This window comes from Hirundo rustica, chromosome 12 (genome assembly GCF_015227805.2).
Source record: "Hirundo rustica isolate bHirRus1 chromosome 12, bHirRus1.pri.v3, whole genome shotgun sequence".
Taxonomy (NCBI): domain Eukaryota; kingdom Metazoa; phylum Chordata; class Aves; order Passeriformes; family Hirundinidae; genus Hirundo; species Hirundo rustica.
The window spans coordinates 14,237,171-14,254,552 of NC_053461.1; the positions used below are offsets into that span (position 1 = coordinate 14,237,171).

Genomic DNA, 17,382 nt, shown 5'->3' on the forward strand with positions numbered 1-17,382 from the left:
AGGACTGGCCCCAGCACAGATCCCTGAAAATGGCGCCATTAAATTAAGGGGTGCTGGTGAGAAAAAAAATGGAGGGGAGAAAAACCAATACAGAAGAGCTTTCATGCACCACTAGAATATGACAAGGATGCAGATGGCCATGCCTTGCTCCCTCAAGGGGGGTCTGCTGGAGAAACGTCCCCTGAGAGATACCTCAAGTCTCTGTTCATCACACCCCAGACTGGGGCCCTGTTCTCTCCTCAGGGCAATCACAGTGCTCAGCTGGCTGGGGTACAAAATTTTGACTGAAACCAAAGAATCCTGACTTGGCTTCGCAATTTTGTTTCTGGAAACCTCAGAGCAGCTCTGTTCTTCCCTGTTAGGCAGCCCCATGCTGCTCGTGTATGGTTTCACTGAGTTTCCTTGCTTTTAAAGGTCCATCAGACATAACTAGGATCAGGAAATGGACAAACAAACTTTTAAGAAGTTCTTAAAATATTTGTAATGTTCCTTTAAATGTTCACTGTTGTGTTTTACTGGAGGACACCACATGCCCTCTGTGTGCTGTGATCTCTACCAAAGGAAGTAATCCTGGTTCTTCTAGGCTTTAATCCGGATCACCACCTTATGCCTGTTCCTAGAAATAAGGAGGCATTTCTCCAGAGCACTACTTTCTCAACTCAACCCCTCTGGGATACCCCTTGGCAGACTGGCTGGCCCAGGTGTTTTTACACATTTTTTCTTACAGCTTTTTTCAGAGGACCTGGGCAGAGTTTAGATGCTGACTGACCTAACATCAAACCCTCAGCCATCACTTCTGCAGTACTAGGGCTTTCAAATCCATGCAATGCAGTAGCAAGGTGGGATTATCTGTGGTGTAATTTACCCAGGAGCAGATTTGATCCCTGCTCACACCTCGGTGAGGTGACAGGCTGAGGCTGGTGGACAGTTTGCTTTCCGGTAGCTGTCAGAAATGGAGGTGAAGTCATCATGAAACAGAGGCACTGAGGTAACTGTGAGGTGAGAAGGAGGATGTACAACCCCCTATGAATCTTCAGCCATGCTTTTATGCCAAGCAATTAGGGACAGACTCCTTTTACCAAAAGCACGCCTTTTGTTTGCAAACAAAACTAATGCCACAGCAGAACCTGCTTACAGAACGTCAGCACGAGTCTGAGATATGTTTTCTCACCCTACAAAGAGAAGATAAACCATAGTGCTTTTGGCAACTCACATTTCAATTAATAAGAGCACTATCTGAAGAATAAACCCAATTATCAACTATCAAAATCCAAAGTTTCCTACAAGAGGGGTTTCATCAAATGAGGAAAACAAAGCCTTACTTGCTGTTAGCAGAAAGATGATGCATCTTTACCTCCCCAGATGCTCTGGGCATTTGGCATCACAACCACAACACAGTGAGTCAATATACATATTATATACATTACATATGCTGTGTATCAGTACTTTGGGTCTCCAAAGGCACAGGACTACAGACCACCCCTCAACAGCAAAGCTTATGGGTGCTACTATCCATGTAGTTCATGCTTCCAATCTGCCTAGTGTAACTGTCTTGGTGATTTAAATAAGAACTGAAAATCTTCCCACAAGAGTGAAGCAGCACCATCGAATTTGTAAATACCTCGGGCTCCACGGAAGGATGTTAATGCTAATACAGGGAATCCGATGCAAATGAAAAATACCCCTCATTACCGAGTTTCTTGTAATGACAGTGCTCAAATACAACCACAACAGTCTGCTTTTGATTAGAACAAGCCATTTAGTGCCGCCGTTATTATTTGTTGTTTCTATGGTTCCTTGGGTGCACATCACTCTTCCCAGACAAACACAGGGAGAGGCTCAAAAGCTCCTTTACTGAGACAACAAATCCTGCTGGATTTCAGCAAGGTCGAGCCTGTGCACACCTCTGCCCCCCTCCCAGTTCCAACTGGGCTTTCCATATGGACTTGACTTCTCTTTTCTCCTTTTTGGAGGAGTGGTGTTCCCTTATACACTGAGCCGCACTGGGAACTTTCCATGTTCTCCTATCCATCAGCAGAAAAAAGTTCTCACTTTCATTGTATCTGGAAAAAAGTCATTCCCACCTTAAGGAGAATTGCTTGGGGTTCATTCAAATCTGTGCAGTGCCATAGATGCCAAAAAAAAAAGGCCCCAGGTGAGCACCTGAAATTAAGCACATGATCCCCATCCAGTTGCCTCCAAGGTATGTCTACATGGCCAGCACCCAGGGACTCTTCAGCCATCAAGCCATCACAGAATTAACCCTTCCTTCAGACCTCTCATCTGAGGCTTATTTTGATTTCGTTTTTTTTTTTTAAGAAAAAACCCAGCAAAACAAAAAACCTTCAGCAATCTGTTGGGCCAGAGGGTTAGAAAATGGGAGTCTAACTTTAATTAGGCTGTGGGGGTTGCTTAACAGCCCTGTAATTCCATATTTCAACATTACACGCCTAGATCTGTGGCCTGGGTTCCCTGGCACGTGCCTTTGTTTGGCTCCAGGAGGTGACACCAGGCACACAAAAGCGGCTGCACAGCTACAGGGTCAGTTTGTGCAGCATTAATCAGGCAATATGGATGATAAGAAATACATCCAGTGCTGGGATATACCGAATGCTCGGGGGAACTGGGCTCATATTAAACAACAAAATGGTGATCTCTTGTGTAGGGATGCTGGTCTGAAAGAATGGCTTCCAGATGGGACCACACCACTGGTAAAGAGAGATAGAAAAAACCCCTCTCTTTTTAAATAAAACAGAATAAAAAGAATAGTATCTACACTTACATTATATATGTAGTACACATATATCTATTTTGCTTACATTTTTCCAAGGAGCCTTTATGACAGCTCTCTTATAATTTGCACCTCTTTTGTAGCAAGATTTCTCTTTTAAGCGTAAGGTATTTTATTGACACAAAATGGGGCCTTCTACTTTGGAAAAGAACAAATGAGAATGGCCACACCTTGCTTTTGCCCATCCCCCAAATTCCCCCAGCTCTGGATGGCTGGGATGGGCTGTGAGGTTGGAGCTCAGACAGCAAGAAAAACAAAGGTAAAGCTGTTTTAATTTTTATAGTACTTCCATGTGCAGTACATAAACCCCTACGCAGGGTAAAGAAACCCATTGTGGAGCTGGAGGGAGTGATAACCAGAGTACAGTGATCTCAATAAATATGTCAAACTATTGAACTGTCAGATTTGGCCCTTTTCTATTTCAAAGGCACCAAACAAACACTTGGAATTAATAAAGCATCATTTAGAAAGGCCATATAATAACGAGCCTAGTAATAAATCACGTTAGCAAAGCACCCCAGTACAAACTCATGTGTTAGAGCAACAGATCCTCAGAGAATAACACTGTTCTCCACTCCTCAGTGTTAAAAACTTGCTTTGTTGCCATCAACATGTTGTTCTCAAAGCTGTTGAAAAATTTCCTGCTTGTCAGTGATTTTAAAGAAATGTTCACTATGGGTTGAAATTCCCACATGAAGCTGCTTTGCTGTGGAGCAGGTCACCATGTGCCTGCCGCTCCTGTCTGCTTTGATGCTGGACCAGAGGTGGAGGGGATCTAGGACACTCAGCCCTGACAATATTGCACTTATTGTTACAATTCCACAACTTGATTTCTACTCCACTTCTCACATCTGTTTGCCAAATCCAGCTATTTGCTTATCCATTTAATTTAAACGTTATTTTCCTCTTCAACAAAAACAGTTTATCAGTGGAGAGCTACTCTACACCAAACGAGGGCTGTGAGCAATATTCCACCCTCTTACTTATGTAAATCCTGTTTATTAATGACAGGCACAGAGTGCAACACCTGAACCAAGGCCTGTGAAACTTTGCACCCACACTCTGGCAGAAAATCTGAGAACTGTAGGAAGGTTTGATGGGGCATAAATCAGAGGGAACCCCAGCTTGCTACCAGGGAGCTGTCAGAACTCTGAGCACCGTGCCATGCCAGGCCAGGCTCTTAACGCACTGTGAGCTAGCCCTAAACACGAACCCACTTGCTGCCAGTCCCAAGAGGTTCTAAAAAGGCACATTTTTCTGAGTGGAAATGTCCAACTGTGGCAAGGTCAGGACAGCTTTTTGCTTTGTTTGTCACCATTTCACCCCACACTTGGAGGGAACCCTGCCACAGGAATCGAGTGAAATGGCAGGCAGAATATTATGGCAAGAGATTTGCACCACAGATCAGCAGCTGATGTGATGAAAAGCAATATTCCCCAGTAAAATGGTATTCCTTGAATGACAGAACAGGCAACTCAAACTAGTTTAGTGCAGAAAAAGAAAAAAATCTATAGGTCAAAATATTTAAAATCCTACCCCTTGTTTACTTCACTAATGACAACAAACTCGCACTTCTCATCTTCATTACTTCAGCTGTTCATCAGAATTTCTGTAAAGAGCTTTCTTCTTTCTCTTATTCCTGTTTACTTCCATTTTCTATTTAGAGATTTCAGACTTCAGCTTTGAACGTTGGCTCCACTCTGCTGCTTTCATCTTGCACCAGCAGACTTGCAGCCACTGAAATAAGGTAACCTCTCCTCTGCTTGCCCCTGGGCAGAGCCCAGGACAAGGTGCAACTCTCTGGGTAAAACACCCTTCATTACTGAGGCTGGGTGCAAGTTAATTAATTGACCTTATCTGTTCCTCTGTACTGAATTTATTCAAGGCAGCACCCCCCCAGAAAAGCTGGCTGCCTCGCAGTTACAGCATTCAGATGTTATAAGTTCACGAGCCAGAATCAGTAAACATGATGCAATTATAAAAATAAGTTGGTGTGGAAAATCAATTTAAAGAGTCCTCGAGAGAAAAAGCACTTCTAGATAAAACGCCTCATAAAAATGCACATAATAGCACCCTGGCTGCAGCACAACCAATAATCCAGGACTGCATTTTATTTCATACTGGGTGAGCTACAACCCAAGACAGATATGTGATTCTGCCTTTCCCATCCAGCCATGTATCCAAGGATCTGATCCTGCTTCCCAAGCCCCTGTGACTGGACCACACCAAAGCACTCAGCCATTTGGAAGATTGACAGGATGCGTCTTCCCCTGTTGTACTCCTTACTGTTTCCCAGGGTTTCTTCTGATTTTACTGTCATGTTAATTCTCCTGAAACCTTGTGATAATCACCCTTAATCCAGCTGTCAGCATCCCAGCATTTGTTATCCTGCATTTAGTCCAAGGAAAGTGTGAAGGTATTTTATACAACCCGAGTCACAGACAGATGAGCTTCTAATTGCAGAACTGTTTCTACTTGCAAACCGATTTCCATAAGGGAGATGAGAAAGCCTCTGCACCACCCTGCACTTTCACATGGTCAGCACATTCTGTTGGCTCTCCTGGCAGCTCACAAAACCACTGTCCACCAGCTCCACTGCCTGCCTGCAGGACTGGACAAGAGAGGACAAGTCTGTTCAGAAGTGGCTTTTTCCTTCTTTGGAGGTCTCATGAAATTCAAGTGGTTAAATCTCTGATCTCATCAGAGGGCTCTGGTGAATCATGGCCTCTCATGGTCTGAGGTCATCAACATGTGTTCTCAGTTGCAAGACCATCTCATCAGGATGCTCTGCCCTACATCTCCAACAGCCCGTGCATGGGCTGCAGGAAGGGCACCTACACACCCTGGGGAAAAAAGCCCAGCTGCAAAGCAGGCACCATTCAAACACTGTGCTTGTAATCATCTCGGGGAGGGAACAAGTTTAAAGAATCACAGAATTGTTTAGGTCAAGAAATACTTCCAAGATCATCAAGTCCAACCATGAACCCAGCACTTCCAAGCCCACCACTAAACCATGGCCCTGAGTGCCTCTACTTTGTTTTTAAATACCTTCAGAGATGATGACTCAACCACTTCCCTGGGCAGCCTGTTGAACGCTTGACAATCCTTTAAGTGAACAATTATTTCCTAATATCCAGCCTAAACCTCCCCTGGTGCAGCCTGAGGCCATTTCCTCTTGTCCTCTAGCTTGTTACCTGGGAGAAGAAGCTGACCCTCACTTTGCTACATCCTTTCAGGGAGTTGTAGAGAGTGAGCCTCTCTGAGCCACCTTTTCTCCAGGCTGAGCCCCCCCCCCAGCTCACTCACCACTCCTCATAAGGCCTTAGAAGTGTTCCTCCCTTTAATTTCTACCAGCATCTTCTGAGAGAGTCCAGTGAGCACCATAAGAAGCCTCACCTCTTTGGAGCCAGGATTACCTTCCTTGCCCTCAGCTCAACAACAGCAGGAAGAGCCGTCAGGGTGTGCAGAAGCACTGATACAGTGACTGAGCATCACTACAGCCACATAGGTTGGGTTGATGTGTGATGCCCTGAGGGGTCCTGGTGCAGGTGTTGCAAAAGAGCACAAGTTTTGGGATCTCCTGGTAGAAAATCATCCCTGTGCCCCCGCCTGGGCTCCAAGCAATGAGGCAAACAGCCTGAGCTTTTGGGCAGAGCGCTATCCTAGCCCAACATGTGCCAGGTGCCACAGCAACTGAGGCACTGAGCTAATGCTGTCCAGGCACAGTCACATCCCTTCATTAGAAAGCCTTTGCCTGGCATTGCCCTCTCTCCCTGTCCTGCCTGCAAGGGGAAGACACCACTTTCAGCCATGTCACTGCACAACCCTTCCAGTCCCTCCTGCCAGCAAAAACAAAGACAAAAACTGAGGTGATGGAGCTGGACTTGGCAAACTCTCCACTGCTCTTCTATGAAAATCTCCATTCCATGGGGAAAACAGAGGTGGCTGAGCTGGAGAGGTGACGCCGTCCCTTGTATGCTGCATGGCCCCTTCCCTTTGCCTCTCCCCACCTGGTGTCTAAGGCAGCTCAGCAAAGCATCCCAGACTTGGGGCTGGCTCCCACCCACTGCTATCCACACAGGACCCTGCTTGGCTGGACTGGCCAGCACCATTTCTGTGGTCTCGGTGTGTGGTCCACCATCAAGCACCATCTGTCTTGAGTTTAGCACAACAACGCTGCAGCCCCACCAATTAAAACAGGCTGCAGAGTTAAATCCTGAATGAATGCAAAGTTAAGTAAATGATGAAGATAAATAGCACAGGGATGGGTTTGGTATTGAGGTGGGAGCCAGAGGGGCCAGGACACCACAGAAGCTGACCCCAGGTAGAGCCACTCCCCTTCCCGACCCTTAGACCGGTGACAGTGACACCAGGACACCATTCCCTTTCTCTCTAACTGTTCATTTTCTGCTGCATGGCACCTCACTACTACAGCGTCAGGTGAAAATGCAAATATTATCCAGCCTGCCTGGCATCCTCCCCATTCCAAATCATACTGGGTATGTTCTCATCATACCCACAAGAACAGGGTGGGATGCTCCCAGTGCCTGCATCCAGCCCCTGCATGGAACAGCCTCTCTGAGGCACCGAGCCCTGCAGGACCTGCCTGCTGTCCCAGTATTGTACCTACCAAGGATTTTAGTAGATGCAGGAGCTCTAAGATGCTCTCAGAGGAGCAGCTCTGCACTCATCTCCATCCCAGCTCCATCCACCCCACGGGCACCCACCCTTGCAACAGCACATTCTACCAATACAACTGGAGAGGTCCTGCTGACTCCAGTGGGAATGGGACCAGTTCTTAACCTAGAGGATGCAGGTGGAAGCTACTCAGTGGGGATAGTTTAGATAAGCATCACATAAAATAGCTGAATCCCAGTTCCTGTGCAGAAATGTATCTGCTTGTATTTACCACCCACATACTATTTTATTAAGACATAATCTCAAACAAGAATTGTTGCCATTGCTGAAGTTTATTTTAACATATGGCCAACTGAGCCTAAGAAAAACACGTAAAATACGTTTTAATGCGCGATTCTTGCCTAATAGTTTTTATATTTTTTTTAATGTGCAATATATATTTATACATTCCAAACATTTGGGGAGGTGTACATTAAAAAATTGTATCAGTCACAAGTTGACTGTTAAATGAAAAAAGTACTATGGTTCCTTTGTGTTAGTCCAAAACCACTAGTGCTGCATTAATTTTCAATAGGTAAAAGATAATTTGTGGCTTCATAAATTCTCTTCAAGACATGGTAATTCTTACTTGGTCACAGCTGTCAGACACTGATAGGCTATACCATGGTGATGGGTTTTTAAAACCAGAGATGGATGTCTTGTGAAAATCCTGATGTATTTAAAAGGTTGGAAAATTCTTTCAGTCCAGGAAAAGCCCAGCTGATGTCCTGGCTGGGGTTAGCTGCTTTCTCTACAATTCAACAAGGCACTGAAACACATACCTAATATTGAGTACAGGAGTCAGTTCTGCTGCCTTTGAAAAACCATTTGTGCATGCAACTTCAAGCACACAATTTGCCACATAATCACGGATATCAGGACCCCATTAACTGAAAGCCATTTGCAGGATGAACATCTTTGGTGTTTCCAGCTCCCTCATCCCATTTGCACACAGGTACGGTGCAGGCACCCATCCCACTCCTGCAAACAGAGAGTGCTGCTTGCCTGCCCTCTCCCAAATTATTCCCCAGGCCTTAAAAGAGTGTCTGGTGGTGCTGATCATCCCCACAGAAGTGAAGTGCAGTAACACATCAAACCACCCTTGGGCTGGCCTGGACAGAAAGCCTGCCCTCTATCCAGGCTCTTCAGAGTCGCTCAGTCCCATGGAGGAGCATCCTGACGAGAGACCAGTATGTGCCACCCAGCCAGAGGGATGCTGGAGCCTCAGAGGGTGCAGCCCATGGAGAGCCACCATGGGGCAGCCCAGGCTTCCCCAACAAAGTCCCTGAGCTGCTGTGACCCCACCAACCCACTCCCACAATGGTCTCTCATCCATATGATGCAGACCTAGCCAAGGGTGGCAATCACAGAATCATTTAGGTTGGAGAAGACCCTTAAGATCATCAGCTCCAAGCATAAATTTAACAAAATGAGTCTTGCTCCTTCCACGATGCCATCTAGCCAGAACATGCCAGCCATTCCCAACTCATCAGCAACCACACCCAGGGCTGGAAAAAGTCCTTGTCAAAACCATGGATGAAGTTATAGCTAAACACCTCTTCATCAGTCCCTGCTTCTCATGCTTGAAGGGACATGGCTCTAAATGTTTAACCTCACGTGAAATCCCACTATGCAGAATTTAACTGGATACATTCTAAAATATCAGCTTTGTTTCTTCACCAATAAACCAGAAAGCTGCTCTCTCACATGTTTATTTGAAACAGGGATTTAGCAAGTATTAAATGCTCTCCTTTTAGCTACAGTTCCAGGCCAGGATTTAAATATCTGTGTTACAAGACAAATTCTAGCCTTAAACCACACTAAGCACATTCTAAAAATGGAATAAAATAATCAATTCCATGTGCAAATCTCTGCCCCCCTGGTAACCTTCCTGACCCAAATACAGCCAACACTCTGACCGGCATGGGATGGTCCCCTTGCTGTATGCTTCAAGTAAAAGAAGCCAGAAAGCCAAGGCAGAAAACGCTCCCTAATTTTTGCAGTTTTCAGCTATTACCCTCAAAGGACAGAGGGTTGGGGAGGATGAACTCTGAGACCACTTGCAAAGGCCACTCTGCACACACGCAGCATTCTTTATTCAGCATTTACATACTGACTCGCATCCTGTTTTGCTGTAAATCATAATATTACTTCACTGCTGTCTGAAAAATGCAAATTCCAGCAGATCTGGCAAAACACTTTAGCCACTGCTTAGCTTCCAGCCCAGCAGTTGCTCAATGGGGCTATTCATAAGCCCTGCACAGACTTTAATCCTTTCTGCACCAAGCGGTGCTGAGCTCTTTGCCTGGCTGCAATCTGGAGTTCCCTGCAGGAGATATTTTCACTTCTGCCCTCTGGCTTTATCTCCTCTCTTCGTGCTGCCAAAAAACCCAAACCAGAAAAACAAAACCAAACAAAAAATGCCCCAAAACCAAACCACCACTCCCCAACCCAGGAAAATCAGAGAGAATGCAATCATTTTGATTTATTTTCAGTGTTGGCCTGAAGGCAGCGATGGTTCAGCACAAGCAGTGGGCAGCAAAGGGTGGTATTGTTGATCCCAGCCTGGCTCACCATTACAGACACACCAGAACTGTCATTTTCTATATTTCTAGGACACCACTCATACAGAAAACATTCAAGATTAACCTTACATTAGGTACGGGGTTATTGTTTTATGAAATGCATTTTTAATTCCTATTTTTTAAGAAAGAAAAAGAAGAATCATATAGCTTTTCACATCCAGAGAATCAAACTCCTTATAATTAGGATTGCTGGTTTCCAAGGTAACAAGGATCCAACTCTCTTTTACGTGAAGTAAAAATAAAGAACAGCTCCATCCAGCTCCCGGTGTCGCGTGGGCACTTTAGGCCAGTGATGGGATGGTGCTGCAGATGTGGTGGAGCTTGGAGCACCCAGGGCAGTTCCCCTCTGCTGCCAGTGTCACCACACTGAAGGAGGGACACACAGCAGAACAGCGTCTCCAATCCAGCCAAAATCATGGACAAAGTGTAGACAGGGATTTCTCCAGCCTTCCCACTGCTGCCTGTGTCCCTTCAGCCCAGGACTCCGTGGCCGCCAACACCCCTCCTTCTGCAAGAGCAGCATTGCCCACACCCCTCCCCAAGGGCTACAGCCTCCTCTGTAATGACTTCACCTCTAATAATAACTTCCAGAGCCCCATGGACTCCAGAGGAAAATAAACTCCAATTTCTTTTCCCTTTTACACTCCTCTTATTTTAGGAATTTGATGTGGGTGTAAAAGAAAAAAGACACACCTATCATAGCTGGAAAAAAGTGCTGCGGGTATGATGTGACTCCGGCAAGCATAAAAGTGAATCACAGGAGGATCTGCACCGACTTCCTAAAGCAGTAATTTGCCTGGACCAGGCTTCCATAACAGATGTTGCCATTTATACATGTAATTTAAATTGTTCAAATATATAAGAGGAGTTTGTGCGAGTGTCTGTGTGTTAGTGTGTGTGTGATTGTATTTGAGTGTGCAAGAGTGTGTGAGTGTGGCACAGTCATTACAAAGTCACCACTTTTGCACCAAGGCCTGGGCACCTGGAGAGCTCAGATGTCCCACAGCCCACCAGTCACTTGTATTAAAGGTGAACCTGGTTATTTTCTGAATGATTTCTCCGTCCTCCCCTGCTTCTGGCAACCCACAGCCAGAGCTTGTCTCAAGAGCAGCTGAAGGGACATGGCCAATGGGACAGCCCCTCTCACAGACAGCTTGACTTTGTACACCCCATGTAGTATGTAGGAAGTCCCTGGTATCCCTCTGTCATCAGAGTCTGGAAGATCATTTCCAATCAAAGCACCATGGACTTCTGCAGCCCTCAATATATTGTTTTCCACTGCACATGTCAGGTCAGAGTCATTCATCCTGGTTACATCCACAAACCATTGAAGCATCTGAGCTACCAGGACGTCTTTTGAACAAAACAAGCCCAATTATTTGTGCAATGTTGGACAGGGGGTTGTTCACTTCTGCAGAAGAATGCCTGTGATGTTTAAATGATTTCCAAGAAAAACCTTCTCCTTTTTTTGCCTTACATCCAACCACAAAGCTTCTTCCTTATCTATTAGGAATGTTTATTACAGATAAACTGATGAGAGAATGAGATAGGCTGAGTAAATTTGCAACTGCTGCTATACTATAAACCAATAGGGAAAGAGATACAACTTGCTTGAGCTTCCAAGTACTGCTTTGAGAAAAAATGTGGCCATCAGTGCAGCTCTAGTGCTGGTAAGGATCTGTGGGCAGCCTGGGAAGGTCTCTCCCTCCTCTGCCTCTCTACCTGGATGGTGTGACCTTGCTGAAGGAAGTTACCTGGGTTCAGAGTAACCTAAGCAAGATGATCTCCTCCATGCAGGGACACCCAGCCCTGGTGAGTGATGCTGTGGATGCCAGAAGTCCATGTGGGCTCAAAGCAAGTAACTTACAGGACAGAAAGACATCCAGGGAGACCTAATACTTGGAAATCACCACGGCTTAGGAAGTCCCCAGACTGGAAAAACTTGGGTTTAGGAACACATGCAAGAGACTGTCACACTGCTCTCTCCCCAGCACTGTCACAGACACTCCCAATTACCTGACTCACCCCCTCCTCTCCACTCCCAGGCTGTGTTCACCTCTGCATTCCAAGAACCAGAGCATCTTGTAAACCACCAAATTAATGTTTGCTTCTCTGGTTTTATAGTTGAAAACACAGAAATGCTACACTTGACAAGTCCAGGCACATTTCAGATCTGTTTCCCCACTTCTCCCCCATATGCTTTGGCCGGTTAGGAGCACCAAGGAACTTTTACCAAGGAAGTTTTTCAACCCAAGCCTAATGCAAAATAAAGCTCAGATTCAAGGGATACTCTACATAAACCCAGCAGAGACATAATGTGGCACGAGGCATTTGCAGAATCCACTCTGGAAATCTACAGAGGTGCTTAAAAAGACATCTACCCTGATCAAAGCAATTTATATTTTTCATGAGTGAGCAATTTGCTGACTAGGAAAGAGATAAATTTAATTTTTAATTTGATCCCCATCAAAACAATATTTTCTTGTTGCTATGACAGCTGAAAGGAAAACCTCTTCCCTTGGCAAGAACCAGCTAACAGGACTGCCGCACATCCTCCAGCAGCAGCTCAGGGAGGGAACACAGCCACGTGCATCATTTTTGGCTCTTGGTGGCTTTGATTTGATGGGATTTTTTAAAAGGACGTTCTGAAGCCAGGAAGTAGAGAGTGTCTTTAGTAGAGACTGAGAGCTACAAAACACAGGAGCCTTGTAATGCCTGTGGGACCGTGGACTCCCCAAAGCCCTGTGGATCACTCCAGAAACCCTCTGGGTTTCACACCAGGCTCCTCGGACCAGCCGCCCTGCACCATAAGCTAAACTGCACCTCTAATCCAACAATGCTGGGAGGGGAGAAAAAAAGACATCTGCTGACCATCAGTAGATATGGCAAGAGTCCAACAACAATAACAGAAAGGGCTTAAATGCAAAACCGTTCTTTTCCTTCCACTCCTCCTCCATGGCTACCATCCTTGCAGTACTGAAGAAGTGCCCTGATGAATAAATATCTTCTTTCCCTTAGCAACAGTTAGCAACGCAGTCATGGGTTTTTTGCCTTGCTCAAGAGAAACACATCTCAAACTAACATAGATGATTTAAATGGCAATAAATATAGGACGTGGGTGTAATCAAAAATCGCTGAAATGCAGATTGCACTTTTTAGCCTGGGTTATTTTAAAGCACGAGCAAAACTGCGAGTGATCTGTAGAAAGAGCAAGGAGAGGGCTAAAGGAGAAAGGAAAATCACAGCAAGATTTGAGGAGGACAGAGAGATACTGTCCATTCCTCCTGAGCAAAGCTGAGGCCAGGAACAGCGATGAAACCCGAGGTTTGCTTTCAGCCTTGAATATAATTTGAGTTTCTGCAGCAGATTTCACTTTTTACAAACTGCAAAGGTCGCATATAGTAAAAAAATCTGTTAAATCCATAACTCCAGTGCACAGCAAACGTATTCTTTTCACGGCTCTATTCCTTTAACAGTTCATTTAAGATGTCTGCCTTGCATTTTTCCATTTGGTGTTGGGAAAATGTTTTCTTTCACCTGGCATAGAGCCCAATTCAACAGAAGAAGAAAGCCCTCCCCGTTTCCATGGGGCCCTGCAGTATAAGACATGGGACTGGTTTTACCTTTAACCAGGCTACCTTCAGCTCTGCCACCAGTATTTTGGCCCCTTCCCTTTTGCCCAGGCACTTTTCCTCCCTGTCATTTAGAGGATGAGGTAATCCTTTGCTGGTTCCTTGATGCTACCTGCCATCAAGGGCAATTCCCTACCACCACCTCTGCTCCTCTGAGGGCCGTCATCACCACCTCCACCACAATCCATGAGAGCCAACTCCCTGCAGTCCTTTCCACCCCACATCCTCAAGCCTTGGTCCCAAAGAATGCAAAGCTCTACTGCCACCAGCAAAACGTCACAAGACACGCGTCCAACGGGGGTTTTGGTGACACCTCCCTGCTATTTCTCCACCAAGAGAAATATTCCTGATTTCCATACAAATCACAACAGGAATCACAGCTGGACCACAGAGCACAGCCTGGTTTCTACCCAAAACCAAACAATGCTAAATATCACTAATTGCAACACAAAACCACGGCATGGTCCTGCTGACATGGCACGACTAAAGGGTAGCCTGAGGGTCCAGCAGCTCCATGGGAAAAAGGAGATCTTTGGGATGCCTAGCTCCCACAGATACAGGGGGAATGGCAGCTGGAGCCAGACAGTTCCAATGTGTTCTGATTTTATTTCTCTAGAGAGAAATAAAATATGTCACAGGTAAAAAAAAAAAAAATCTCAGAGTGATAACAGCATTTGGCTCCTGCTGAGTTTTTCAGGATATAAAAAAACTGGTTGGATTTTTTTTATTTTTTTGATTTCAAACCGAAGCTGGAGATGGCAGAAGGCACCTCTGCAGCGAAGCAAGCCCAGCTCCCCAGCTGACACTGTGCAATGCCACATCCCCTTCTTCATTCTGTTCAATTCCAACAATGAAAACACATTAGGTGCTTTTATCTAATTACCTATTGACTTCAGAGAAGCAGTCCCTTACCCTGTGCTGAAGTGAGGAATGATTCCCATGTCACACTCCGTCAGGACACCGCGCTGTAACACACGTCACAGGGCTGTGCCATATGGATTTGTAGCTAAAATGACTCAGTAGAATGATGCCAGCTGTGCTGGCTGAGAATTGGGCTGCTGCGTAGCTCCCTATTGTACGTAGATGTCTAAATCCCTAAGCCTGAAGTAAAATAATTTATAAGCTTCAGGTAGAAAAGATCTATTCCCAAATCCTCATTGCTTTTCAATCCTAGTTTCTAATATATTATACTCTTCCTGCATTTAATGTGCCCTTAAGGTGGGGATTAGGCAGACATTTGGTTACATCTTTTATGTTTATGGCAATTCATTTCCAAACCTTTACAAACATTTATTAAATGCTACATTTTTACCGCTTCATCCTGAATTGAGAGAGAACAGCAGAGCAAAATCTGTCCTCAAACAGAATTTACACTTCTAAAGCGCCTTTTTCTGTGCAAGCACCTTAGGGCTACTGCAGAAAATCATCCTGAGCTGCCTTAAGATGTATCAGTGCAGACATCAAAGCAGCTCTAATACCCAGCCTCACGCAGACCAGCACACAGCTGAGATCACTGCGTTTCCAAGCACAAAATAAAACAGTTCCTGCCAAAACCAACCATCAACCCCCTCAAGAGGTGGCTGTGGGGAAAGTGACAGCAGCAGCCAAGCTCCAGCAGTAAAACCCAACCTCTGCCTTTGAGGAGGCTCACAGGAAGGGGCCTGGTAGCCAAAAGCATGGCAACTTCATTCAGTCCCCTTTTTTTGAGCATCTCTGTCCACAAGAGGAGACACCATTGAAGCTGAAAGGGACCTGAGCATTCCCAGCAAGAAGACCTCAGCAAAGACAGTTCTCCAGAACTCAGAATGACTAAATCATCTCCAAAGATAATCCTCCCTCAACTGTAAAGACTTCCAGTGACTGGGAAATGTAATGCCATTTCCTGAAAATCTGAATCTTCTCTTAGGTTGCAGCTGGGGTCACCCCTTCCCTGGCTCAGTGAAAGGCCACATACCTGCATGCATCATCTCTGTGGTCATTTTGCAGAGGGACACGACCCAAAATTTGTCTCTGCTCAGCATTTAGGACCAAAGACATTGATTTGGAAGCCAAATTTTAATTGCAGGTTGGGAAATTGGGAATTTGTCCTATTTTAAAGTCTGGGTGCTGCAGAAACCATTCTCAGAAGCTGTCAGATCAAAAAGACAGAACCTTGTAAGATTAGCTGAGTTCTGCAGCTTTGTTCTTTGGGGCCAAGATAGAAGAATGATATCAAATTTTTATCAGTTAAAAACTCAAGCCTGGCTTGAACACCACCACATCACTGCAGTCCATCGGAATAAATTCAAACTACATAAGGAGAATACTAAAAAAGGTTTAGCTGAAAATCTCACAGGTCGGCTAGCAACAAGGTCAAAGCAGCAGACACTCTTGTGCAGACATAGAAAACAATGAATCAGTAGCAAGATCCTTATTTTCCGCTTTCCTGCAGCTCTCTGCTCACCCTTTCAATGACACATCCAGTGATGCTGTGCCTCACTTGCTGCCTCCCCATCCTACAGGATTCAGGGTGGCATGGTGAGATGAGATCTCTGCAGCTATGGACGGTGCCACCTGAGCTGGCGGGGCACCCCAGTTCCCTGTGCCACAGCCAGCTTCAAAACCTTTAAACAGCTTGGGGGAGGTGGGATTTAAATCATTGATCACATTTGCGTGTGCCCTCTGTGCTGGGCTGAAATTTCACTCCTTGGGTTACCATCGTTGGAAGCACCGCGCGTGCACGGAGCGTCCCACTCTGCAAACTCACTCATCGCTCACATCCAAACAGCTTCATATTTCCTGGATCACACAAAGGCATTTCCCAGCAATAGCCATGGTCAGGCCAAATTTTGGCTTTCCAGCTGCTGTTGTTGCCATCAAAGAGCATTAAGAAGACGTAAAGCTGTCTCACTTTGCCTAAAATATCCCACAAAGGCCAGACAAATTTTATTCAAAGACTGCTATTGCAGGTCTCGCACTGATGACCACTTTCTTGGTCCCTGGGAAATTCATGACATGACTTCCCCAAGGTCAGGATTTCACTCCAAGCTTGGAAGAGTTCAGGTCAAAAGGAAAATTTCAGCAGTTGCTGCGTGAGCTCTAAGGAGCAGCTGGAGCAGGAAGCCAGTGTTTAACAGCACTTGCAGCCCTGCAAAATTTTACAAGACACAACCCTCACATTAGAGGATCCATTTCTTTCTTCATAAAATATATTGGGCCTTTCCACAAACCCCTTTTATTGGTCCATTTGGCTACTCACTCTTTTTATGAACTACTCCAGCTCCTGGATCACCTGGAAAAGCCAAGGGAGATGGTGGAGCTGAACCACAACGATGTGCTAGCCATCGCTAACAACTCTCTCTGCTACCAGGGCTCAGGCACTGTGTGCCAGCACACAGGGCAGCTGGATTTCATCCCCTGAAAGGAAGCATGCACCATCTTTTAACCCATTTCTTCCCACTGCCTACAAGATTTTGGAGTCCCAAAGTAGAGATAAATCACCCCAAACCAGGTGCCTTTATGCCTTTCAGCTCATACCAAAATCCACTTAGCAGCAAACAAGCAGTTAAGACTGGAATTTTTTTTTAACCAGCCTCCAACATCTCTTCCATGGGGGTCCTTTAATTGATCTAGTTAAAGAGCAAGCTTGCATGGAGGTCCACATGCTAACATAACAACATATTTTAACTGTGTATTTAAATAGTTTCATTTCTATTGA

General features: G+C 45.4%; 1 protein-coding gene across 3 annotated transcripts in view; it reads right to left on the minus strand.

Moving 5' to 3' along the window:
* PRICKLE2 (prickle planar cell polarity protein 2) overlaps positions 1–17,382 on the minus strand; it is a 103,984-nt gene that overhangs the window by 72,757 nt on the left and 13,845 nt on the right. The window contains exon 1 of one of the 3 annotated variants that reach the window (XM_058422212.1): positions 4,328–4,428. The exons of the other annotated variants lie outside the window; for them this stretch is intronic. The gene's annotated coding sequence lies outside the window, so the exon portion shown is untranslated. Of the gene's footprint in view, positions 1–4,327; positions 4,429–17,382 lie in introns of those variants that run through there. 3 annotated transcript variants of the gene reach the window in all.